General features: G+C 40.7%; 1 pseudogene; it reads left to right on the top strand.

Annotated features, from left to right (window-relative positions):
* Positions 1-238: 238 nt before the first annotated feature.
* LOC119004938 overlaps positions 239-27,430 on the top strand; it is a 28,975-nt pseudogene continuing 1,783 nt past the window's right edge.

The following is a 27,430-nucleotide window of genomic DNA, read 5'->3' as shown; positions in this document are numbered from 1 at the left end:
TTCCAACAACTTGATCAGAGAGGAGAGCAAACATCAGCATCCACCAAAGTCAAAAGAATTTGCCTCGGAGGAAGTGCTCATCATCCAGCTAAATCCAGACGATTGTTTGGGTTTTTACCTACAGTAGATGACCGTCAGCTCTGGTCCTGCGTGGAGATGCAGCGCGCAGCACCGACAGGGAAGCAGAGCATCGTTCTGCTTAACGGGACAGAGAGTAAGGGTGCTGTTTAGCGGTACGATGCACACAGGGGGAGAGCTGATGGTCATCTACTGCAGGTAACACACTGAAGGCAGGCACAAAAGAGCCAAAGTATCACTTTAAAGCCGCTCTAACCTCTAAGTCTCCACCTTGAGGTCAGACGCTGAATGTGACACTTCCAGCCCGAGCACACTGAAGATTATCCTGCCAGGATAATGATTTATAATTTATGGTAATTACTATTTTACTCCTCCAGTATGGAATGATAAGTACCATCATCATAATACCACCATGTTTAACCCCGAACCCTAACAATAACGCTCCACAGAGACTGAGCGTGTGTTTATGGGTCGTCATGAAGATTTGTTTCCTCCCAAATAAGGACTGTGTGAAGCAAACAAAAATCAGCCTGTCTGAATGCGGCGGTGTGGTTTTAATTACACATTACAGCTTCCCAATGTACAAACGGTCCTCGTGTAATATTGAATAAAGGGCTGTCTCTGTTTTTATTATTCCCACTTCCTCTCTACACTGTTATTTCTTACGCGTGTGTCTTCTTTGTTGGATCGCATCACTCTCATGGGGGCTCTTTTCTAAAACAGGTTTTAGATTACAATTACTGACACACACACGTACATCTGAACACAGACATGCAAACACGACTTAATGAAATCACATGCAGACGCACGCGCGCACACACGCACGCACGCAGACACACACGCAGACACACACAGCTGTGTTCTGTTCTACCCTGCAAGAAATTGTTGATATGTGGAGGGCGGTTCTTTCTTACCTGCGTTATAATCAATCATGGTAAATATCTGGGGGATGTTCAGTGTCTTGGTAATGTTTTTGTATCAATCCCATGATAGTGGGACTGTACCGATAAACCAGTGATTGGACCTTCCAGCACAGGTGTTTTCATACTACAGTAATTTGAGACTTTGAGATCACTATCGCCAACTGGCTGTACCTCTGTTGAATTAGGCTAGTCACTTTAAATGGGGTGAATACTTAAGCAGTAACTTGTTTTACAATATATATATATATATATATATATATATATATATATATATATATATATATATATATATATATATATATATATATATATATATATATATATATATATATATATATATATATATATGGTTTATATATAAACCTTGTCCTCCAGATCTGGCTGTTACTGCAATCAGCTTCCCCTGGTAACCTCAAAGGTGGCAGGGAGAGGATATCAATAACCAGCCTGCACAAACACTAAACCAGCAGCGGGTACAATCACAATCATTGATCATGATTCAATTTATAAAAGCAATAAAAGAGTAAACAATTAAGAAGCTGAATAAGTGTTATAGGCACTGTATGTTCAGCAGTGAGTGCAAGTAGTAACAGTTTGGGGGAAGGTGATAATAATCGGAGAGTGTGGTGATCACTAATTACAAATTCATTGCTCTGCGCGAACCGAGACAGTGACAGTGAATCTTGATGTGAACACATCAGTTTGTTAGTACACTGACAATACATATAAATAACTCAGTAAACCTGTTTATAACATCCCACCAGCCTAAATTCAATCAAGGTAAACACAATGCACTCTGATGTAGCACTTCTCAAATCAAACGTTGCCTTCAGGTGGCTGCAGGGTTTTAATAAAATGAAGGAGAAACTTCTCATACAGCTAAACACAGCAGTGAACAACAGATATGGTAACAACAATGTTGTTGTTCAGTTTTATTAGTCTTTTCAGCAACAATTGGAAAGAAAGTAAACACTAAAACTCAAAATCATATGAAATACAGTATATGTCATGTCTTTTGGCATTTTCACTTGTAGGTTTTTTAAGTATTGTTTAAGTGGCATTTTTTTTTACAGCCAATACCTAAACCCAGGTAATATAAAAAACGTCACACATACCTAAATTTAGACAAATGGACATTGCCTGGCAAGGAAATTTGCACCATTATTCCATGGGGTTATTCCACACACGTGCTGGCCCAACTTGACTTGGTTTAACCCACCTCTTCAGCCCAGCATAGCTGGGATTTGGCACTTTGTTACAATTATTAAAGCTGCTATCAAAGCTCCATTAATTCATCAATCTACACATGTCATTTCCTGTATATTCTTCAAGATATAAGTCCTGTTGATTTGTGTAATTCAAAAAGCTTTTATTATGAAGTAGCTAACTCCAGAAAGGCTGTTTTCACCAGCAGTAACTTTAACATAACTTCTCTTGAGCTAGAGGCAAACAGTAGTAGATGAAACAGTACGATCAGAGTACAATCAGAGGACGACTGAGATAAACTCAACTTTGAACCACAGAGATTCAGTTAGAAGATACAAAAGTTCAACAATTGGATGCTCTTAGTAATGGCCTCTGTTGCATATGTGCATGTTTGTCAGTGTAAACTGTAAATGTGAGTGTGAGATTGACAAAAAAACGGGGGTAGATTTGCCTGTAGCTCATTCTCCGTAACACTCGCAATGCACTGCTGACAAATGGGAAACACGTTGTAGCAGACATTACACAGAGGAAATGGTAAGGTTACACATACATTCTTTTCAAACTGTGCTGTACCACCAGAGAGTTAAGTGTGAGTGTGTGTGTGTGTGTGTATGTGTGTGAAAAAGCAGGCACAGGCTTTTCATTGTGATAGATGCTTCTCATTAAGAGAGAAGAGAAAGATGGAGGGAGGGAGAGAACAGAAGAGAAAGCAGAAGCAGTGAGAGGAGGAATAGAGCTTGTTCGAAACAAGTCCTTGGTTACATTAAACGCACACCGACATTCTCTTTGATATTGAGGATAACCATACAAGTAGTCCATTCATTAGGCGGCGAATATGAGTGCCACATCTTATTTACAATAATTGAGGTGAAGTCATATTCTATACCTACAGTATTTGCTGGCAGTAGCAGTAGCAAACAGTGGCCATGTTTGTTGATCAGAGTCATATGAAGGCAGGAGCACTGTTTAGTATGCTGGTCTCCTCTTTCATCATCTTGCTGCATTATGCAACAACACACTATGCACTTACAGGCGACTGGGGCATAATGAATTACAGCATATTTACTGTATTATCTCGGGTCAATAATTTACTTGACTTAGTCCAAAGTGGTGTGGATCACTACGCTACACTCCGCGCTGACTGCATCCCACTAATTGCATCAGGAAACGGTCAGTGGTAAACTTCCTCTGAAAATAAATGAACATTAGTTGATATTACTTGTTTGCGTTTCCCTGTTGTACGCTAGCACAAGTCCGTTTATACAACCACAACTGAAATACATTTGCATGGAAATCAGCATGAATTGCCGTCCTACAGCCGTCCCATACATGCATGCATACATTAGGAAAAGGCCTCAGATCTTTGTGGTTGAGCCAAGAGTAGCATTTCCCAGCTGGTTGAGTTTGAAATGTGCATTAGATCTTCATCCAGCGCTAAGAGATGCTTCGCAAGTCGCTTTTCCATTAAAGTCAGTCATCAGTAGTCAGAATCAGTCATCAAACAAGGCGTGTAGAAAGGGCCACAACTGCAGCCTTTAAGTCTTCAGGGACCACCGTGAATACAGCCATCAGTCATTAGAGGGATGAGATCAGTAACTGTGCCAGTAGTGACATCAGGTGATTTAAGTACAGAACACTGGATGCTGCCAAATCCATGAGGACCAGAGGGCATCCTAGTGGGACTCTATTTAAGGGTCGGACTGTTGGAACATCTAGTCCAAGACACAAAGAGCCACTGATGACAAAATATTCAACACTTTAAGAGTTCTCTAGATTTCTAAAGACACACACAGTGAAAGAACATCAGAGAAAATCAGCTTGTTTGTGAACACCAGACTGAAACTGATCCACAGAATCCAGTGGGAAGAAGTCAAAAGTCATCGAACAAGAGAAGTCAAAAGTCAGTGACCTGAATGACCAAGGACATATCTGATGAAGACCATCTTTGAGCGGGTACTAGAGGCTATCTCTGACCTTTCTGCAAAGCAGCTAAGCACACTCGACCGGGATGTGGTCAAAGCTCCAAAAAAAGCGCAACTTGGAGTAAGATTATTTTCTCAAACAACTGAAAATTTGACTGACAAATAGACTAAAGATACCCTCATTTTAATTGGCAACACATATGAAACACTTCCTCCATGGCATGTACTGCTAAATCACTTCACACAGCCTGCCCACAATAGATGATTGCTCCCCTGACAACCGGCACATCCTAAGAGCAAAACCTCTAGTCGAAGGTCATGAGCAACTTATCTTAAATTCTACACCAACTATTCTCATTGCACTGCTTCACAATAACTGTACTTGAGATGACAAAATTACAAAATTGGTAGTCGTGACTCACCAGAGGTAGATTGTGGGTATGAGCTTGCCAATTGGCTGCCTGTTTCGAGAGGCATTCTCCTCCTATTCTGCAATCTTCACGTAGGTGTTCTCAGAATCCCTGCCTCTACAGGACACAATACCATCCAAGCTAGCAACTTACAGGCTAAAAGTTGCCACTTTACCCAAACCCTAACCTGATCACTAATGGTACACATGTAAACAAGCAAGCAGCTGTGAACCTTTCTGCTTCTTCTTCCCCCTTTACCATATGATAATGGATGTAGCCAGACCACTTCCATTACTTCAGGGTTGATTTTGTATTCTACATGTTTGCTTCCATTTATCATGCTTCATGATTGTTTTGCAATTAACATGCAAAAGTATAGAGACTTGATTTCCTTTTTAGAACTTTATAATAAATTAGATTTGTAAAGACTAACTACAATAAAACATTTTTACAGGCCGGAGCATTTAACTTAACATAGCCTTGCTTTGCGTGTTTTAAGAAAAAAAAAAATCATCAATCCGAATACAATGAAAGTACACTGAAAGAAGTTTCAATTCTTGCTGTAATTGATTCACATGGGTGCTGAATTAAAAAACACAATATTTGTCTTACCTTGGAAAATAAGGTCTGCAATCTGCAGGTGTTCTTTGAAATAAAATACATTTGTTATAAATATTCATACATATTGTTCTTTTCTTCTTGAAGCCTTGGTAAGAGTTCCCTTATTCACAACACATGTTTAGAAGAAAAAGAGAAGGTTGAAGAAGCCTTGAAACCACTCGTGTATATAGTATAAGGAAGTACTATACAGAAATACAATTAAACAAGCAACATGCAGTGTTATGCTCCCAATGAGTTTATGCTTCAATACTTGCATCTAAAATTTAAACATCTCATCGCAACTGCTGCTGTGTACTAAGCTTTAAGTCCTAGATTCCGAACTTCTTCAGCAACCAAAACTCACCGAGTAAATAGCACTGAAAGCAGGCAGATGGAGGTAATTTGTTTTACCTCCCCTCTCCTTACTTTCAGTTCATCTTTTCTGTCGACCGTGTTCCTGATGTCCTCATCTCGTTTCCTCATGTTCTCGATGGTTTTCCTCAAATTCCTTTACAGCCAGCTCCAGTTTATCCCAGTCTCCTGCCAGTGAGCTGTATAGCTGTAGCCATAGTGAGGACATGTCTGCATTGTGAGGACATTTCATTTTCTGTCTTTTTAATCTCAGTTCCCAACCATTGTAGCGAATAAATGTACCTATTGTGAGGACATTTTGCTTAGTCTTCTCTTCTTCAAAGGACTGTTTGTGTGTTTAGACTTGGTTTCAAGGTTCAGGTTAGAATAAGGTTTTCCTCTTTCCTCTGTTCTAACACTCCTTTCAGTTTTATCTCCCCACATCCTGGTTCTCTCTCCCTTTCATTCAGTTCAGTTTCTGTCTTTCTTTATACCATCCTCTGTTCTTCCCACTTTTATTGAGAATGACTCCTTCTTCTCTCTTTCCACCCATCTATCAGTCCATGCATGATGTAATTACATTTTTCTTTTAATATCCCATTTCACCACTACTTTTCCCATATACCTATGTCTCTCTTTAGCTCTGATAGTAATTGCTGCCTTTGACAATTTGAAGCCATTATCCATGGAGCGAATGGAAAAAAAAAAAAAAAAAAAAGACATTCAACCTGGGACACACTACATGACCATACAGACTGCGAAACAATTGGGTAAAACGCCTAAAGCCGCAGTGCAGCGGCATGCCCAGTGGCACAGGAAGCAGTTTGAGTTCTAAGGATTTCAATAAGCCTTCTTAGAAATCCTAAAGCTGAGGTCGAGCAAGACAATTTAGCTAGAGTTTAGCTTAGGGAGGAGATAAAGAGGATTCACTTTTAACAAGAAGAGGGTGAGAAAGAGGAACATGAAATGCAATGTGTAGCTGTTGGTGGACTGAAGGAAATGCTTTACCAAAGAAACAACACAGAAAAAAAAAATGGATGCAAATCAATTGTTTTTAACTGAAAACTACGGCTTGATCAGAGGCCATCATCTGAAGATCTCAGGTTACATGAAGGTTCACATGAACAATTCAGTAATGTATGGCCCGTGTGCGCCTGTTTGACTATACCTGATCTGAAATATGTTGAGGGACAATTTTGCTTTTCTGGAATTAAAAAAACAAAAAAAAACCCTTAAGTTCAGTTTCCATACAGTTTTTGACATCATGTCCACAGTTGTTTGATGAGTGAAGCATGCAAAGGTCAGTGGGCTTTATTGAAATGTACAGTTCGCTGACCTTGGTATAAAATGTCAGTAATTCCCCCAGAGACATCTGAGCGATATGCTGGGACACTCAAGTCTCGCCCTAAACCATATCTGTCTTTAAACTTTATTACCACCTTAATGGGACACTATTTCTCATAATTGCCACCAAGAATGAATATAACTGAGACAATAATTTCTTTACTGACCTTGCACTTCAAGTACTTTTTGAATAGAGCTCTTTGTAGCTACCAACATTTCATTACGTACCTACAGCTACAGATTAGTAAATTGTATCATTTCTGATTAAAGGCCCAATCATAGTCTGTAGGTACAGAAACACTAGGCCTCCCACTATTTTAGTGTGAGAAGAAAGAACTGTTTTCATTTTTAGTCAATTAATTTTAAAATAAGCAGCTGCCAATCACTGGTTAGACAACTAAAAAGAAGAAACACATTTTTTTTTGTTTTAGTTGCTGAGGAGGGACACCTTTTGTATGCACAGTGTCACTGTGTTTGTGTTGCTGGATGTGACAGTGAAGGCACAGTTGGAGGAAATGAACCCAGAAAGCGAGTCTGATGGTCCTGACTGCGAAGTTGGCAAGGTGCTCCCAGTAATCCATACAGCTCTGACATGCTGCTGCTCTTTTCCTGGCAGCTGAAGCCGTGCAAACACTCCAAACAGTCCAAGCAGGCCAAGTGACCCAAACACAACAAGACACACACCCAGAGGCTGAGGAAACGCTGCCTTTAGACAACAGATGGATGGGGAACTTTCACACAATAAGGGCACAGAGTTGGTCCAGATACTGTAAACGTAGGAAGAGTATTGTTTGTTTGTTTGTTTTTTTTTTTTTTTTATCAGTCCCATTTTTCGATTTTCAACTGCCACCTCATCACATCTTAGTTGGGTATAATTCGATCATAGCTCTTTTTGTTGTAAACACTTCTTCAAATAGAAGATGCCTGGTTTGAGCGGAAATGAAAGCCAATTTGCCAGGAATTGTTTCGTGGTTGGACAAAACTGTGCCAAAATTATCTTCCAGATTTATGGATTTGATTTTAAATGTTTAATATGGAAGAGTGTTAGTTGAAAACATTCATGTATCAAAATTATCAACGGAATGTGAATAAATTGCGATTTTGACATTATGACATACATGTATGGCGTTGCAGAGGAATCCACTGAAGATGCTAACCTGCTAGCTGTGAACTGGAAAGTGCCAACCACTACCTGCTCTGCTAGATGAGCTATAGCTAACATCGGTACAGTTAGCAGCTGTTAGCAGTTACCCTGGTGATATGCTGTCAACTGTTTGTTTTGAGTATGAATCCTGCAGGTGGCTAAATTTAACATGTTGCACCTTTAATACATTACAGAGCCAAACACATGCCATAGTTTTTGCAGTTTCAGTCATACTAATGTGTAAAATTGTTTGTATTATTTTATTAATAACATATACTGTATGTATGTATACACATACATTTTCAACGTGTGCACTTTTATTTGGCATCGACTTACAATAGCAGTTCTAGCTAAGGTTACTTCTATCGACTTGGGAGGAGCACCAAGAAGCAGTGTCATAGTATTTAAATGTAACTTCACCTGACAGTTCAACTTGACTCAGGTCTTCCTTTTCACACTTTAAAGTGCTCTCACTGAAACTGAAAGTTCTGTCAGCACCTCCATTTCAACTGCCACACTGACTACTGTCAGTATTTGTTTTCCAGCTACTACTTCAATATAACTTCTTCCAGTGTTCTGATGGTGTCAAGTGTTCAAACTAATTCTCAGCAGCAAGCACTTGTACATTTTCTTCAGAAAATCTTGCCTTTTCAAGTTGTATTGTCTTTCTTCTCTTTCTGCCTTTCTTTCTTTGCTCTGCTAATGTTATTGGTAAAGCAGCTCAAACCACACACTGTGTATGCAAGGAGCTTCATATAAACCAATCATTATAAGGTTTATTAGTGTGACGTTCCATTAGTCCTCTCATCGCTGTTATCATTGATTTTTTTTTTTTTTTTTTTTCCCCAACCCAGTCTCTGGAATTAAAAAAAAAAACACTTGGCTGTGGCTAGGGAAAGATCATTTTTGCCTTGGGAGGTTCTGACTTCGCCTCAGCCTCAGCTCGCGGCTGGAAATTGGTCTCCCCAGGCTCAAACTGCTGCACTGGCTTGGCAGCCTTTCTCACCTGTAGCTCCACTGCCATCCCCTCCACCTTCCACTTTCAAGGCTCTACAATACACTCCACATATGAAGACATATAATGCTCATTTGTAGGTTTCTAATTTTATTTTGAGATACTACTAGAACAGGATTACATGCTTTACTGCACTCTGTCTGAAACGTGCTGTTTTAGCTCCTGTCTCATTAAGACACCCTTCCCAAATGCCCAGTCTCCTCTGAATAGTCAGCTCACATGTGCTTGACCCAGCAGTGCTAACAACAATGGAGCAGCTGTGCTAAATCAATTTTTACGTGCCAAACAAGCCGCTAGGCATAGATTATGCAAATATGTGACATGGCAGAGTAGTGTGATGTCACAGAATTAAAGGCGGGACTACTGGTGAGATGTTTCAGGAGCAGTGTTTTCTGTGGGACAGAGGAGCTTCTGTTGGTGCCGTCTTTGACCTTCTTAACTTTCAAGAAGGTTTAAGGTGCAAAATCAAATGTGAAACACTGAAGGAATGGATGAAATAACAAAAAAAACTGGTCTGTCTCAAGGTTTTCTTTCAGGACATACAGTGACTATCATCAGCTTGCCGACTGAATCCACAGCTTCTGTATCTGAGAAGCAAACAGCTAAGACAGATTCCTACAGTTCATGATGTCTTTCAGCTCACTTTTACCACCCACTTTGTTCTAAAATGGGAACAAACCAGAACGGAAGGAACAGATTGGCCTACTTTATAATTGCAACACTTTGTACAGTGCTACTATCTGAATAAATTATCGGGAAAACTAAAGGTGGGCTCGGGCCAGCGCTGATTAAAAAACAGTGTACTGAACATAAGATATACAAGATGATCGTGTGTGCGCATCCACATTTCACACTAGGGATGTGTTTGAAAGTCGTTAGCGGAGAATGTTAGCTTTTCTTGCAGTTGGAGTTCTTTAACTTTGCAGACTTAAGGATGGCTTTGTTTATCATCCTCAATGTTTAAACCCCCCCTTCAGACAAAAACAGCACCTTGGCAAGCTGGATGCCTTCATTAGTTTGGGTTGTTACATTCATCTTTTGGGTCACGTTTTGTATTTCATGGGTAGAAGTCAATGAAATCCTACATCCTTTGTTGGAGCTGATATGGCTGTTAGTTTATCTGTTATGCAGCTGCTGGATCTTCTCCGATAAGCGCCGTTTGTTAGGCAAACAGAGTCTCTGCAGATTTTCCCACCAGTTTATTAAAGTCTTTAGTAGGACACTTATTGTGGGAGGATAAAACATTTCCTTTGACCTTTAATAGAGCATTTTGTATTTCTGCGAAGTGGGTGTGGGGTCACAGTGGGATCCACTGACGAAGCCTTTTAACTTTAATGAGCAGGAGAATTTAAACCGCTCTGCTCTCGGGCCAGATGCATCTCTGACACAGACCACAGTCCACAGCCAACAAAAACAAAACCATTAGCAGCTACTGCACTACAGAACAAAAACAACCGATTCTATCGGAAGAACCGTTTAGGCCCTGTCCTCTGATCACTCATACAGAGCAAACTGTATGTCATAAACACCTTCTACTGCCAGACCTCAACAGAAGCTTTGAACAGCATGGCAAGTTTCTTCCCATGAAGGATCTTTAACTGATGCAGTAAGTGATTGATTCATTCTATGAGAATTGGATCTCTATATATATATTTTTTTTCAGTAGCTCTTTTATTGTTCTGGCCATGAAGGGCATCTATATTTACATACATGTACATAATTTAGCAGACACCTTTGTCCAAAGCAACTTACAATATTTCATACATTCATACACTGATGGCGGTGGCTGCCATGCAAGGTGGCCACCAGCACACCAGCACATCAGGAGCAATGGGTGTTCAGTATCTTGCCTAAGGGCAATTCGACATGCAGACCAGGGGAACTGAACCAACGACCTTTCGATAACAAGACACACTGGCTCTGCTCCTGAGCCACAGCCGCCATTCCTAAATAATTCACATTCTACAAAGGCTTTGTTTCTTTACAGTTGTCAGAGCTGATTTTGCATTGCAATAAATGGCTGGAGGAGAGTCCCAGGAGGTGAAGGCTCTGCCTGCTATACAGAACAAAGCACAATGAAAAAATGTCATTTATTTATTTACATGTCACATTATGAATCACAAGATTAATGTCAGTGATAAAAGCACTGATTCACATCTCCCATAGGAAAGGCCTTTCAGCAAATACTGGAGCTGACTTCCAGTTCCTGTGAATAAGGAAAATAATAAACCAATGTGAAAACAGTGAAAAGCCCTCTGCAGCAGGAAGCCAAATGGGTCTCTGACCTTTGGCCCCCCAATCCAGAGTCTGAACAAGCAGCTTTTGCTTTTTGCTTTCTTGGAGACATATGATAGACATGTAGTTTCTCAAATATTTAGCTGTAAATTCGTGCTGCGAAAACCAGCCTTAATCATCACATTGTTTTCTTAATGTTTTGCACAGCATCTCAACTTCTTAAAACTAAAATCTGAAACACGATTTGATCAACTAGCAACAAACAATTGACCACCATCAGTTCTTGCTGAAATCATGAGGACACATTAGCTCTGTATCTCCCTCCCTTTCATTCAGGCTTGCAGAGGATTAAAGCAAAGACATGCTGATAGTGTGAGGTCAGATCCCTTTCTGTAATAGCGGGCAAAACAACACTTTTACTCCTGCTGCAGCTTCAAATTAAGATGCTGTGTCTGATTATTTGAATGTCAATCAGCCGTATCATCTTTTCTCTGTAAAGTGTTCTTTGTGACTCTTTTAATCTGCTGATAGCCGTCCTGGTCGAAATGTGAAGTTTGAATTTGATGTAGATTTTTTTTTTTGCAAAGGGCGAACGCTAGAAAATAACATAATTCATTTTCTTTTTTCATTCCTACAGGACTTTAAGGAGAAAGTGTTTATGACTCAATATTGGCAATTACATTTCTTGAGATAATTTCAAGAAAATGTAATCCTTTTCATCATAACTACAACATAAAGGAAGATGTTAAGTTCTTAAAAAGTGGGCTTTAATGAGTTAACCCAAAATCCAAATTTCATAAAAAAACAAAATACAAAAAGCAAGAGACAAAAGACAAGTGAATGAGAGTCCAAACTGACAATTTAAAAACAAGGACAAATCTGAAAACCACAAAGGACTAAACCAGGAGCACAAGAAACACACAAGGACTGGAGAACAGGCACAGGAACAAAGGAGGCGCAAGGACACAAACAAAACAGACAAAGAGTGAAGGTATGTGTCCATGGGGGCATTGTTTGACGCAAGGCCACACAACGCTTCCCAGCTTTGTAGGTCCGACCAGAACAGGCTACACCCTCCATCAACCACGCAAACACTCACTTGCCGTGCATGATGTGACGAACTCCAAACATGGGCTGCTGTCCTGAGATATAAACGTGGACCATCATTCATGGAAACTTTCTCTTATGTTAGAAACAGATCACAGCTTGGAAAAATGTGTTTCTAAATACAAATATGTCATAAAATTACAGGACATGTCTTCATTGCAACCCCATGATGGTTCCAATTTATAATTGTTCAGACGTTTGCAGGGGCGGCGCATCGAGCTGGACATACCTGATTTGCATAAAGTTGCCAGAGTTCAACTTTGTGCAAATCTCCCGGAACTCAGCGGCTGTCCAGTTGCTAATCTTGATGTCCACGGATGAAGTGATGAACTGACTGTTGTGATTAGCTGTTTGCTGGTTTTTAAACTCCCTGGCTGGCTGCGGGTCGCACAACAGTGCAGTTCATCAACACCGCCGCCCATCTCACGAAATTGCCGGCATATTGCCGCCTCAGATTTAGATAGCAATGGAGGCGGAAATAAATGTACCCTCCGAGGCGGCACATTGGCAGACCAAAACAGACCCCCATTTTACCACCCTCTGTCTAAATCTCCAGACCTAGCCGCAAAAAGGACGGCCAAAATGGCGGCTTGCTGCCCTGTATAAAAACGGCTATAGAGTAACTTCAGGGCAAAACACAGACTTAAATACACAGACAGTAACAGACTAATAAGACACAGGTACACAGGAAACACTCACCAGGTTTCTATCACCTGCTGCTTTGCACAGTTGGGAGCCTGTAGCGCATGCAAGCACACACACACACACACACACACACACACACACACAAACACACGAGTGCACAAAGACAGTTCTCATGTGCAAAGTAACCAATGCATTCAAAGGTCGCCCAGTGAAGCATACAGAGCTCTTTATTACAGTCATTATTACAAAGCACGTCACACCTGTGCAGGTCAGAATCTCAAGAACATATTGTAGCAACTCTCACACACGGAAACCCACACACATACTCTCCGATTCTATGCAGTCTGTAGCACTTTAAGATGGAACGCACAGGGTGGGTTCAGTAACTCAAGCGTGCTCACTAGAAGATGACAGGTTGGCGTGCAAATGTTAATGGTGCCACATTATCTATGATTAGAATGCCTGAATGGTTATATATCAACCTGGAGGCTTCTGCACAGATTCACAAAGGCAGTCACACACACGCAGGAAATATTAATGTCCTCATACGTACACATGTAATCAGAGGAAGGAAAGTGTATGAGAGGTGTTTATGTCTTGTTGTGGCTGAAAATATACTGTATGCTAATATGAGCTTAGCATAAAAGGTGATGGCGTGCCTTTAAGTGTCTGAGAGAGACGGAGTTCCTCATGTGGACACAGTTCCAGTTCAGTGAAGGACTCAAAACACACACACACACACACACACACACACACACACACACACACACACACACACACACACACACACACACACACACACACACACACACACACACACACACACACACACACGCACACACACACACACACACACACACACACACACACACACACACACACACAGTCAAGCTGCTGTGCTTTGAGTCCACCGAATCCAAGTCATTGCACAACATTTATTCTTTTCACGGTTAGGCTTGATTCTGCTGCAATATAGTGTAATATGGTGAAATACAGGCCTTCAGCTATTGTACTGTAGTCAAGGTAGTGTGCTGTTGCGGCTATATAATCGCTCCACAGTGAGGGATAAATATATAAATGTTTGATGTATTTTATATTTGGTTTTTACTCAGTAAAAAAAAAAAAAAATCTTTTTACTCCGTGGGAGTTGTTTACTACATTAGTTGTTGTTTCTTCTCTCTTTGAGCTGAAATAAATTTGATCCAAAAATAGAAAACATGGAGATGAAATGTTTTTACCAGAACTTTGGACTTGAGAAAGACTAAAGCCACAAAAGTGAGCCCTTGAGACCTAAAATGCCTGACTTCCACTTTGAAGTGGTGTGTGGCTAAATCCCAGAAGGAGGCATTTAAAAGACAGGGGGGAAAGGCAAACACAATGCTATACGTGTTGGATGCACAGACTGTGAGCCTCTCTGAGCACACTTGCTGTTAGCATACTTGTATGTGCAGCAGTGTAATGTGTAAAAGGGCTGTTTGAAGCTCAAAATAGATCAGTGGCTGTGTTAGGAATATATACACAGTGTAACACCTGGACAGTGTTGCAAAGCGAAACATGGCCTGATGATTTGTGTCTATGGTTATGCGTTTTGTTTTCAAGGTTGGAACAAGATGTATTAATTTAAATTATTTTGTGTCTATCATTTTATGTAATTACGGCTTCTTGTTGTCCAGAACCAAAATGATTTCTCCTCGTGTGAGGGAGTTGTGACATATCTGGTTGTAAATTCCATTGCAGAAGATGGCACAAAGATAAAAAATGTAACTGTGGAAAGCAATGCCGTCTACTGTTAAAGTTACTGCTGTTCTCTGCCCGCCTCACCGGATTTACTATTGTGTTCTCAACCACTAAAATTATACCACTTATTATATATAAGTCAGTTTTTCTGTTATCACTGCTCTAAAAAAGCTGGGCCACTCCTAGTGACGTACTACAACAGCAGCTCAACAAAAAAGAAACCTCTTCTCTGGGAAATCACGCTGTTGTCTAGATGTGAACAACCCCACAATAAGAACAAACAGCGTAACAAATCTGAGGCCAGAGGCAAATGATGTGGGATTTAAGTTGAAGGCAGTAACGTAAATGAAATTGAAAATGAAATCAAGTGTAATGAATAACTGACTTCATCGATCAAGGAATTTGGACATAATTCTTGACAATGGGCTGTCCTGCGCCCCCAACATCACTGTTGCCTGATCCTGCAGTTTTACCCTCTACAACATCTGCACAAACATCAACATCATCACAAAGGATGCAAAGCAACTCCTGGTCCAAGCGCTGGTCATCTACTGCCTGGACTACTGCAACTCCCTCTTGTCTGGACTCCCGGTTTCTGTGAAACCCCTGCAGTGTATCCAGAACGCTGCAGCACTCCTTGTTTTCAATCTACCAAAGTTCTCCCACATGACCCCCTTCCTCCATGACCTCCACTGGCTTCCAGTTGCAGCCGTCATCCTATTCAAGATGGAGGGGCTGGTCTTTAAGGCCATCAACGGAACTGCACCCATGTTCCTCCAAACTCTGGTCAGACCACACACTCCAGGCATGAGCACTTCGCTCAACTACATCAGCTGGCCGGCTGGTACCCTCATCACTGAGAGTAAACAAAGGTCGCTCAGTGAAATGACAACTCTTCTCTGTTCTGGAGCCTCAGTGTTGGAACCAACTCCCAACCAATGTCAGGACAGCCATCTTCTGCAAAAGACTCAAGACTCATTTGTTCAGACTTCAACTTAACCCTGCATAGCATGACCCTTTCTTATGACAAATGTACTTTTGTGGGTTGCTTTGGACTACTAAATGCCCGAAATGCTAAATGTGAATGTAAACTTTCATCTATCAGCCAAAGGAGGCAAAGCAAAGAAGAGAGGTTATGTTTGGATACAGAAATATTGTACTACAGAATGATGGTTACATGGATAGATGTGTGCAGATCAGATCAGACACTGATCCTACATACGTATTGTATAATGGCTACTGTCTATGATGTACCAATTAACTGTTTCCTCTCTTTTCTTCGGTTATTCAGTACCTCCAGAGAGGAACACCCAAAGGTATTTCTCATTAAAAATGGCTGAATGGAAGCTATTGATGTTTCACATCTACTCCTGTCAGAAAGCACAAAGAGAAGGGTCATTATCTGACCGGCCTTCTGGATATTCTACTGTAAAACATGACAGCTTATGGACATTGTGCTGCAACTCCAAATCGATCCACTGTCGAGCTGAAAGAGGTCCACCTTCAACGGCAGGAAGGGCCAATTTAGAAGAAAGTCAAATCATGCAGAAAACAGAGGATAGGAAGCCAGGGAGGGGAACAGATAGAGATTTATGTACATTTAGATGTCCACAGTCACATGGAAGCAAAAGATAAGAGGGATAGAGTCAGAATACAAAGTACAATGGAAAGGGACATAAACGGTGCACAGATGGATACAAAGATACTCTGCTCCAGGGGGCAGATGCATAAAACTAAAAGATTCACATCTAAAATGAAGCGTATGAAGAATTAAAAGCACAAACATTCTTTTGACCCCATTCATAAATCCACACATACCCCTTTTTTCCATTTTACAAATTTCACTTAACAGAGGAACTGCATGTAATCTGATGAATTGTCTTTAGTGATGTCACCCAATGGCAAAGTTGCATTGTGGGTAATGTCGACATTAAGTTCTGTAATGCAAGAATGTGACAAACTGTTCTGTTTTATGACGACTTGTTTATTAACATTTGTTACAACCTGTTTGGGAGACCAGGCATACTTAAGATTTCCTTGTGGTTTACATTGTTCTGACATTGTTAAACACTATATTTCTCGGCCTGTCACTTTTGCGGTTACATGATAAAGTCATCGAAACATATATATGCTCTTGATCTCTCTTTCATTGCTTATTGAAAAATGTACATTTAATATATCTTCAGCACATATAAGGTATTGTACCTTAGAATGTAAAACAGGCACAGCTGATGAGGGACTTTTCTGACAAACCAGCCTCACAGGTATATAGGTATAATGTGGCCTAAGAAAACTAGCTTTCTGAACAGCCTTACTTATCCAGTCCAGTGCATTAAAAGAGATCCCATTTATTAAACACTTCATTTTTTTTTTTTTTATTGGAGACAGTCCGTGGGAGAAAGGAGAGAAAAATGGGTGAGTTAAGTTCTACTCTTCAGTGGCACTTTAAATGAATTAATCAGGCTTCAGGTAATGGAAAATTGAGTCCTGAGATTATATCTGTAAATTTTCGGTATGTACTTGCTTCTTAATGATTATGGTATCACATAAATTAAAAAATGGAGTAATTGAATTTGCTGTTGAAACTCTGTAATAAGATTAAAATCCAATCATGAACATTTCTCTTTTGAAAGTTCTTTGGAAATGTCTAACATAGTATATGCCTAGAGACCATTTAATCAACTTTGAATATTGAAAACGTACTATCGATAAATACATATTAGCGTTCTAATATCAAACAGTTAAGTTGGACCCATGGGACACAGTTGACCCTTGTTCTGATGGTTGTCTTAAGGTGATAATGAATCAATATATGGAAGTGCTCACATTCTTATTTAACTTGATATGGAGCATAAAGCTACCTCACAGAATTAGTTGAAATTATAGATTAAACCCAAGACAGCTAGTGCTGCTGTTGCTGTTGGCTGCTAAAATGCTGTAGGCTAATGTTGTCTTATGGGCTTATGTTGTCAGAGTAGCATTACCAAAAGCATTTGTTTTATAGGCTTCACTTGTTTTACACTCAGTTTTAAAGGAGCAATTTTTAACCTATGGAAGACTTTCACTTTAAAGCATTCAAAAATTGAAATCATATTTTCCACAGGATGTAAAGAAAGCAGTAGTGTTATAGCAATAGTGTTTTCACTCACCGTCCGCAATCAGTAGTCCCCTGGTCACTACAACATTCTCATCTTTAGCTGACACGGACTCAAAATCATGCTGACCACTTTTTTCTGTGATGGGGCTGCATACGCTGACAGTCTTTTTGTTGTTTTGGTCATCATCTCTTTCAGTTTTAATAAAACTGACCCTTCAGAGGTTGATGAGATCGGAGGACGCAGCAACATTGCTTCAAGTCCAAATCACAAAGAAACCAAAGAAAAAAGAACAAAGACAGAAATTTAAACCTCTAATGCCAACAAAAGATGGTCTCCAAGACTAGGAAGCAAATGACAGAGATGGCCTGACTTTAAGACCAAATTACTTAATTGCTGTGATTGTCGCTCTCAAATACTAGTCACCTGGGTGTAAAGGTTGAAGCAAACAAACTCAATCCACAAAGTCATTATCCCATTTGAAGTGAAAAGAGCAGCTCCAGACAGTGTCTCTTGAAAAGATTATCACAGTGGAGTATTGGCTCAGTTGTCTCTTGCTTTGGGCGAGACATGTTCTGTTTCTGAGCCACATAAAATCCCCTCCATCTGTGACAAAGTGGTGTGTGTTGTTGTTATACATGCCTCCCACATAAAACATGCTGCCCACACCGTCCCCTATGTAGACAGACATGCACAGTCTTATAAGCAAATGATGCTACATTAAAACCTTGTAACTCTCAGTACAGTTTTGTGTGTAGGAGAATTTCCCTGCTCTCGAATCCTTTTGTTCGCTGCCTCTGTGGCATCATTGGCCATCGCTACAGGCTTACCACTGTGAAAAACCAGAGGCCGAAGCACTCAGTAATCTAGGAACAACAACATGACTTCAGTTCAGCACACAGCAAGCTTCCCAACTGATCAATAAGCTGATTAACTCGGTGGAACCAACAACTGAAAATATCATCCTCGCTGTCAACATTGTGACCAAACGGTCCAAGTTACATGAACAATAATGCAGATGCTTATTTCACTCTATAGATAGACAGATCCTGCAGATACGCTGCACTAGCTGTTAAAAGTGACAAATCTTACTCACTCTTTCCCAGCTTTGCAAGAGTTTCAATTTGTGTGCAGCCACACACCCTTGCTATCTTCCAGCCTTGCAGATTTACCTCTTGCTTGGTCCTCATTGCATCCGATTGAAATGTAACAGATGCAACTAAATTGAAGTTAATATTGCCAGTTGCCCATGGATGTCTGATTAGCGATTTGTCCCGTGGGGTTTGCTGTAACTTCATCACTGAACAGCAAGTCCTCAGGGACAGCCTTACCAAACATTAAATTCTGTATCAGTAGAAAAAAAAAAAAAAAACACCTTGGGTAGCTCAGTACACTGATATTGTTAGAAGCTGCTGGGTAGTGCAGCTCCGCAGCATGGATCACACACTACACTTGCAGTACAAAAGCAAAGACTTCCTTTCTTGTTCCCTCCCACCAGATTCAAGCTGCAACGACTTAATTTCAACTTTGTGACAGTGAATCCTCATCAGGCAGTCACTCTGATTTCCCAGAATGCCACCACAGCTTAAATCAGTGAATGCAAAACACACCAGACGTTGATTCCTTCATCAAAGAAGAGGAAAAGCCCTGATCCCCTGTTTGGGCATTAAACAAGACAATTTAAGACTTTTTAATCCAATTTGACACTACAGCCTGGCAGTTTTTGATCAAAGACAAACCTGTGAATCATGTGAGAATACTTGGGACTGATTTGATTTGATCTTTGGAGATTTTTTTTTTTTTCTATTTGACTGGCAAGCTTTTGATTTCAACCATTTTAATCCAAATTTACATTTAATTTAAAGTGTGATACACATTTGAGTGACAGCTCAGCACTTGAGGAATAAAAGTCTGGTGCCTTATACACACTAACACACACACACACGCACGCGCGCGCGCACACACACACACACACACACACACACACACACACACACACACACACACACAAATTGCCCCTGCATGTACTTTTCAAAGCTGTTCAACTAATGCGCCAGATCTCACTGTGCTTTAATAATTGTGTTGGCTTGACACACTTTAAGAAACTTATCAATGAACAAACACACACAACATTGGGGTAATGGCCGCCACACAGTGGAACACACAGAATAGATCAAAGTGGTAAGCAGAAAATTAAATCAAATACTTGTAATCCTGGCTGATTGGTGGTCACGTTACATGGAAAATGATCATTTTGTGGAACCTGTGCAGAACTGAGGCCACTGTGATAATCCAAACATCCTCCTGCAGCCTGATGAACAGCATTCTGTCTAGTTGGCAACAATGAGCCCACAGGGAGACATCAAGCTGTTTATGTCCAGATGGGGAATGAATTGTTGATGCCCTCACAGTGAATGTGGAAAGGAAACCCACCCTCAGCTAACCCTGCACCTAATGTCAGTGCTGAGGTGTCAAACTTGCTTCTGGAACATTTGATAAAAATGAGTTCACTCAGCTCTGAGTGTGTCTGCTCTGAGTGAAAGGTGTGCATGATGAATGTCAGTATGTATGTATGTTATGAGAAAAAACGTTTTTTATTATTATTATCTATTATTTTTTTTGGATGTCTATTTGATTTATCTTATTTATCAATTCACATGACAGGGACAATACATGTAGGCATTGTTACAACTAATTCAAATTCTCTTGTTATTGTATTATATTCTGTAATAACTATTGCAATGTATAAAGGTCTTGGCCGATGTGCAGCCTTTGTCCCTGTTTAGGCTTTTAAAAAATACATCACTGCTCATAATCACACTGTAAAATAAACCTTAAAAACTAGCTATGAAATTGACAGAGAACAAGCAGCTGCTGCAGACAGTGACTGTTCAGACAGGCCTCGACCCCGCACAGCATGACTCAATTTGCAGAATGATGTCCACGTTGAAACATAGCAATGGACGGGGTAGAGGTCAACCCAACATCACAATGTTACAAAGGGTAGAGGGCTCAGTGGTTCACACATAAAGCTAGTTTCAGCAGCATTTATTTGTATTTTATTTAGTGTGCCTGATGTACAAAGCTACGGAAGACAAGAACGGCCACGGATTTTTCTTTTTATTTCATACACTGTTATCTTGCAATAACGTCTTTTTATCTCGATATAACAAAGATTGTTTTCTTGTGACAACAAATTAATTAATGATGTGTTCCTAAATATTAAATGAATTAATAAACATTTACTTACGTTTCACATTACATTGCTAAGGTAACGTTAGCCTACATTTGCAATACCTTACCTGAAGCAGCTGGAGAGATGGGAGTTTGTGAACCTCTCATCTACTGACCAGTAGCCCCAAAACAAACCCAGTCAAGTAAACAAACTAACGTAAAGTGTAACTTACCGGTAGGCTACAGCTACAGCTGGCTACGGAAGCCATTCGTGGCAGCTTGTGTAGGTTGAAATCAAGACCAACACCTTATTAATTAATTTGTCATCACAAGAAAACAATCTTTGTTATATGGAGATAACAAAATGAATTAATTTGTTATCACAAACAAACACCCTTTGTTATACCAAGATAATGAGATAATCAGTGGTTTTCACGGGATAACGTTCTCGGCTTCCGTACAAAGCTGTTTAACAGGAGACGGAAGAACCCAGAATCCTGGTCTCCAAAGTGGAAAAATATAGTGAGTGATTTTTGTGTATTTATACCTGCTTTTGAACAAACCACCTTGAAACCTTTGATTTGTTCCCTTATCACAGCTCTCTCAATTTCTCATTCATTTGACCGACTGTTCCCTTTTGTCTCTTGTCTCTTGTCTTGTCTCACAAGTGCACAAGTAGAAGAGAGTTCTACCTTCTCCTTTGGCTTTGCCATCTGAAGCTATTACATTTTTAGGCCATATACTCATCACGCAGAGTCAATGAGTGCAGAGCTGCAGGTCTCGGGCACATTGACTGTGTGGGCGTCTCGGAGCTCTATCTTGGTTTATGCATGTGTAGCAAAGTGCAAGAGGGCTGAGTGAAGGTGAATATAGATCAGAGAGTGTGTTTATTAATACATACACTCTCGGCCAGTTACATCACTGCTTCCGTTGCTCTGAAATAGCTCAGCCAATCAGATTGAATCATGACAGTACCAGCTCAAAAACTTTTAACCATTGCAATGGTGATAGAAATGAATATTAAAACAGATTGGTGAGACAGTTGATGGGACCACATTGAATGGAGGTTATTAATTTTATATTTTACTTTATTTCACGTCGCGCCATATCTTAATAATAATAATCGTCAATTTCAACAGTCGATTCGAAATATCACAACATGAAAACCAGAAGTAAACCCAGTGGAGCACAGACCTCCACCAAGGCCCAACACTCACCTTTAATTCAAACCAGCCTAATAAAAGAAAGAAAAAAGAAATCCACTATATGCTGATCATTTTGGGCTCTGCATCACATTGCCCTTCACTCACAGATCCCAGCCAACTTAAAGTGCCCGATTAGGATCCATGCATGATTCCCTATTTTGCGATGTTGAAAAAAAGTAAGAAAACAATCCTGGATCCATCCCTTTATCTGAATCAGTAGCAAAAGTTAATGGGGTCTGTTCTTGGCTGAGACCCATCCTCCATCCAACTATCGTGGCAATCCGTTTTAGTTTTTGTGTTGTTGTTGACCTTCAATTCAGGAAGGGTGCTTCGCTCTAATGTTAATCAAGGCTGAGCTGTCCGAGGTCGGAACCCAGTAATCATCAGGAACCACCTCACTGAGCTCTTCCACAAACACAATTCACCTCCACAAAGACAGTGAATGAGACTGAGAGGCTGAGACAGAACTAATCCAATTATTCAGGAAGCAGGGGGACCGATATTCTTTCCTGTGTCAAGTTTTTAATTAAAGGATCAGTATTGTTTTTGCACTGAAATATTTCTCTCATTCAAGTCACAAGTTATAACAGGAAAGGATAATGTTCCGTGATGATGATAATGATTGCTCCGAACACTTCAGTAGAGCTGAACAGGCCCGAATAAAAGAGGGCCTAAGTGTGTGTGTCCATTTACTTTACATGTCCTGCCTGATTTGCAATTCCACACAGTGTCCCAGAGAGGAGTGTCACACCACTGATCAGCTACAGAGGACAGGTCAAAGGTCAGATTAAATATCCACTGGACCACATGATTTGGGATCACCATGAAGGTATTAATGGATTAATGGGACCGCTGGTTCAAGTTCAAGATTTTATTCTGTCTACACACAGTGTGAGTGTGTGCACTGTGAGTGCGTGTACTGTATGTGTGCGTATGCATAGGGTGAGGATGTATGAGGTTAATTCCGTGCAGCCGGATTGTAAGGTTACTGGGGTTAGAAAATGAATTAACTCTATTTACCTTAATTAACTTACAGCTTCCCTCTCCCTCTCTCTCTCTCTCTCTCTCTCTGACACACACACACACACACACACACACACACGGAAAAGGAGACAAAAGTAGCCTCCTTTGTCAGACTGCAGGTTTACCACACATCACATTTACACATGGACTTACTGTGTTATGATAATATTTATCTGTCGCAGGTTTTCACACTGTGAGTTTGACAAGTGAAGGGGGGTGAAAAGGTCAGATTAATGCTGGTGCACTGAAAGCAGCTGCTTTCCCAGTCACCAACAGGGTCAGCAGTTGGAGCTGCAGCAGTGTCTGTGACACAAAGCTTGTGGAATCATTGAGGATACTTTTATATCCTCAACACCCAATTACCACAATTATATATATATATATATATACTTTTTAATCATACACAGAGATGCCCATTTTTAAATTCAGTGGAGATTTTTCGAGGATATAATTATTTCTGATGTCCACTGTGCAATAACTGTCTTTAAAGACTGGCAGCCTAACAGCACACTTAAAACTCACCAAATGCTGCGCTGTTACCTTGTCAGATACATTCAGAAACCGTTTTGTAGAGGCCCTAACCTCCTGTGACCCTGATTCCTTCATGCTCAGACAAGCTTATTGTCTGATAGCGACACATTTATCTTACAGACATGAGAGTGGTACCAAGCAAGTCGGCTCCCGGTGTTTTCTTAAAATGTTTGAAAGTGGTGTCAACATTAAAAGTGGAAGCCGTGATATCATGCACGCACAAATGCACGCATGCACACACACATGCACACAAACCTGCACTGCTGATATTTAGCCTTCACCTGTGGGTCGTGTCAGGGTAAATCAAACTACTTTGAGGAATTAATAGCATTAACAGACATCATGCGAACACATGGCCTCGTGTCTGGCAACTGTTTTGATTGTGTTTGTATGTGTGTGTGTGTGTGTGTGTCTTGTCTTTTTATTCTACAGCTTCTTAAAGGGTCAACTCAGTCTAAACCGCCCTGTCTCAGGATTTTAAGACACTCCCCTGTGTGTGTGAGCGTGTGTGAGTGTGTGTCAGAGGATGAACTTGGTAGTCTCCCAGCAGGCGCAGGGTGGTGGGGTTACACTGACTGTTCTCAGGTTGAGTGGCGTTTCGGAGTGGTAAACAACTCTGTAGGCTGATGTGGGAGCATAATGTAGCACCCATGGGTGAAAATAAGGTCGACACATGCAGTCCCATCAATACTGGCGGTGTTTACTGCTCAGGAAGGTCACAAGTACACAGTCTTCACAATGAAAAACAGGGTCCGGTCTCTGCTGTGTTTCAAATGGATTAGACTTTCCTCCATAAATGCATGATGAAATGTTGGACTTGCACAGGTACGCACATACAGGAGGCCCACATTGATCTGATCCCCTAGAAACCAACCTGAGTTGAATTAAGGGAGACTCAGTACACAGTCAAGTTTTGCTTTGGGAATGTGAATGTAACATTTCATGATTCGCCAGTTGCACACACATTATTTTGACTTCATGAATTTCCATGCTGCCATGAATAACATCAAGATCTGAGGTTTCCTTCAATTTGAGGGTGCTGTTTGCCCTCTGGCTATGTTCCAACACATGCACTTGTTTTTTGTGCTGCCTTTAGCTCACATTATTCTTTCAGCATTAACAATGGTCTGCAAAAGACCAAAATGTGAGATACGTTCTGTTATTACCAGATGTCTATGGCAATCCGCCCAGATGTCTCAATGGACATCCAGGTCCATACACAGTGTAGTACATAGAACTGTTTCTGATGTCTGACACTGTTGTGGAGCATATTAAAGTGTTGCTGTCATCAACTGGTCAAAGACAACTAGTTGGTTGCTTGATTCTGGCTTTCCGACTTTTTGAATATGTAAAAATCTGAGATTTGGCAGATTTAGAAATCATTCACTGAATGGTTATGTAGTGTGCTCAGACTCAAATGTACACTGGTACTCATGCTGCAGCTCCAATCTGCCGGCATGTCAACTACAATCAAACATTTAGACCATACATTTGAGACTGCACTAACTTGGTATATCAGCAACAAACCCGCCTAGTGTGAAGTAAATCAGATACATTGTTCTCAAGGTATGCAAAGATCACACAGACAGGCAGACGGACAGACTTTTACCAGATCTTTTACTTAACACAGAGCATTTTTACATAGTGTTATTGTGACTTACATCTAAGTAAAGTTTGGCTGCATCCATTCACAGCACTTGCAGACTCTGCGGGCGCATTTGCAGGAAGTATTCAGGGCTGTCTGAAGTCACATTTCATTTGGTACATTGGGGCCCTAGACGGGACTTTCTGCAGACTACCAGAGGGTCCACTTGGATTACCCACAATTCATTGCAATACCAAAGTGGCATTGTAGAACTTCTTGTGAATGTTTGGAACAATGACTGTATTATAATGTTACTTCAGTCGTGTTGGCTAGAAATGATATTTAACCACGTCACAATACAGAATTATTCAGAGGTATAGACTGCACTGTATGTGCAATAGAAGCAGCTCAATTGTTTCTCAGTTTTGCGTAACATTTCCACCACTTACTTTGCAAGTCATTGAGTCGTTCTGTTTATGTCCTTCATTCCTTTGCGAAGGAAACAAATACTCTGTTCGCCTCCAAGACTATACTACACTTGTCTCTCTTTTGTTTCAGAGCCTCCAGAGAGGCTTGTTCTTGTTCGCAAATCTAGTCAAAACTTTGGAAAGTGTCCAACTGTCACAGAAGTAAGATAATCCCGTAAAATCATCCTGGGTCCTGTCGCAGTGTCCACAAAGCCAGCCTGTATTCACTGTCAACTACTCTGTATCAGTGACACTGTGGGGGGCTAAGCTGAGACACACACACACACACACACACACACACACACACACACACACACACACACACACACACACACACACACACACACACACACACACACACTGTCTGTTCAGAGCAATCTGTTATGCTTGTTAGCCAGAGGACATGCGAAGCTGATGTCTGCCCACTTATCCACTGCCTTCCTTCGCGTGTGTGTGTGTGTGTCCGGAAGCAGAATGAAGGCGGCTCTAAAAGTGATGGATCAGATTCCGGTTTTGCTGGGTTTAAAGAAAGGCCTGTGGTAGCTTATTCTGCTAAGCTGATGTGAGATCAGCCACTAACACAGCCGCAGTAGAAGCACAGTCATTGATAAAGTGATGTGGGGCCACGCCGAGCAACAGGCTGAGCTAGAAGACGACACGCCTCCAATTGCAATCTACCCAGAAGATTTCATGTGAGGATACTCTATGCTGAGTCTATGTGAATACCGTCTCATCTTCAAGACATGCAAATAGAAGTTTGAGTTAATTAGAATAAAGTAAAAGTCAGCTAAGTAAACTGTCAGAATTAATTTGATAAAGTCAAACGTATTTGTGTTCTCAAAACAATCTGAACTTACATAGTTATGTGTCAAATCAACAATTTGTAGCCTATCAAGTACGACAGGGGCCGCAGAGGAGACCTGTCTGATGGGTGAAACATTTCTGTTACCAGCAGTCAGACTCACACAAGTCTCTTGACAAATCTGGGAACCTGGTCCCACTACATGACATATGATTAATAACACAATGTCTGAAGTCATTCCACCTCACCACAAGCGTTTTCTCCTTCATAAAAATCTAAAACAGCTAATTAGCTCTCACGCCTACTCCAGCCTGTAAAATGATGTACAAATCAAGTTACTCACTCATCAAGGAGAAACACCAGCTCATAGTCTGAGTTGGAGCAATGTGGCAGCAAGTCATACCTGCCTGGATACCCAAACACAGAGCAGAGATGCTTGGATCACAACACACACAGGAAGACAGATGTTATTCTCTGGTCAGGGTGCTATTAGTCTACCATGTCTTTATATCGCATGCAAAATGTTGTTTGCAGAAGCGTTTAAGATCTGGTCGTCACAGTGCTCTCTCTCTCTCTCTCTCTCTCTCTCTCTCTCTCTCTCTCTCTCTCTCTCACCAAAGCACTGATCCCATTCCAACATTAACATTTCTCATTTCTTACATGATGGGCAGGTGATGGTTTGTGTCATGTTCTGAGCAACTTCAAGGTGCAGTATGTAAAAGACAAAGATCATTATTAACCAATATTATGACTGAATAAACTGAAGTAACAAACTGACCTTAAAGACTGACCTTTTTAGCCTCAAACAGTGTTCTTGGACCTTGTTTTTTT

This window comes from Acanthopagrus latus, chromosome 16, assembly GCF_904848185.1.
Source record: "Acanthopagrus latus isolate v.2019 chromosome 16, fAcaLat1.1, whole genome shotgun sequence".
Taxonomy (NCBI): Eukaryota; Metazoa; Chordata; class Actinopteri; order Spariformes; family Sparidae; genus Acanthopagrus; species Acanthopagrus latus.
This window is presented reverse-complemented; position numbering and strand designations above follow the sequence as displayed.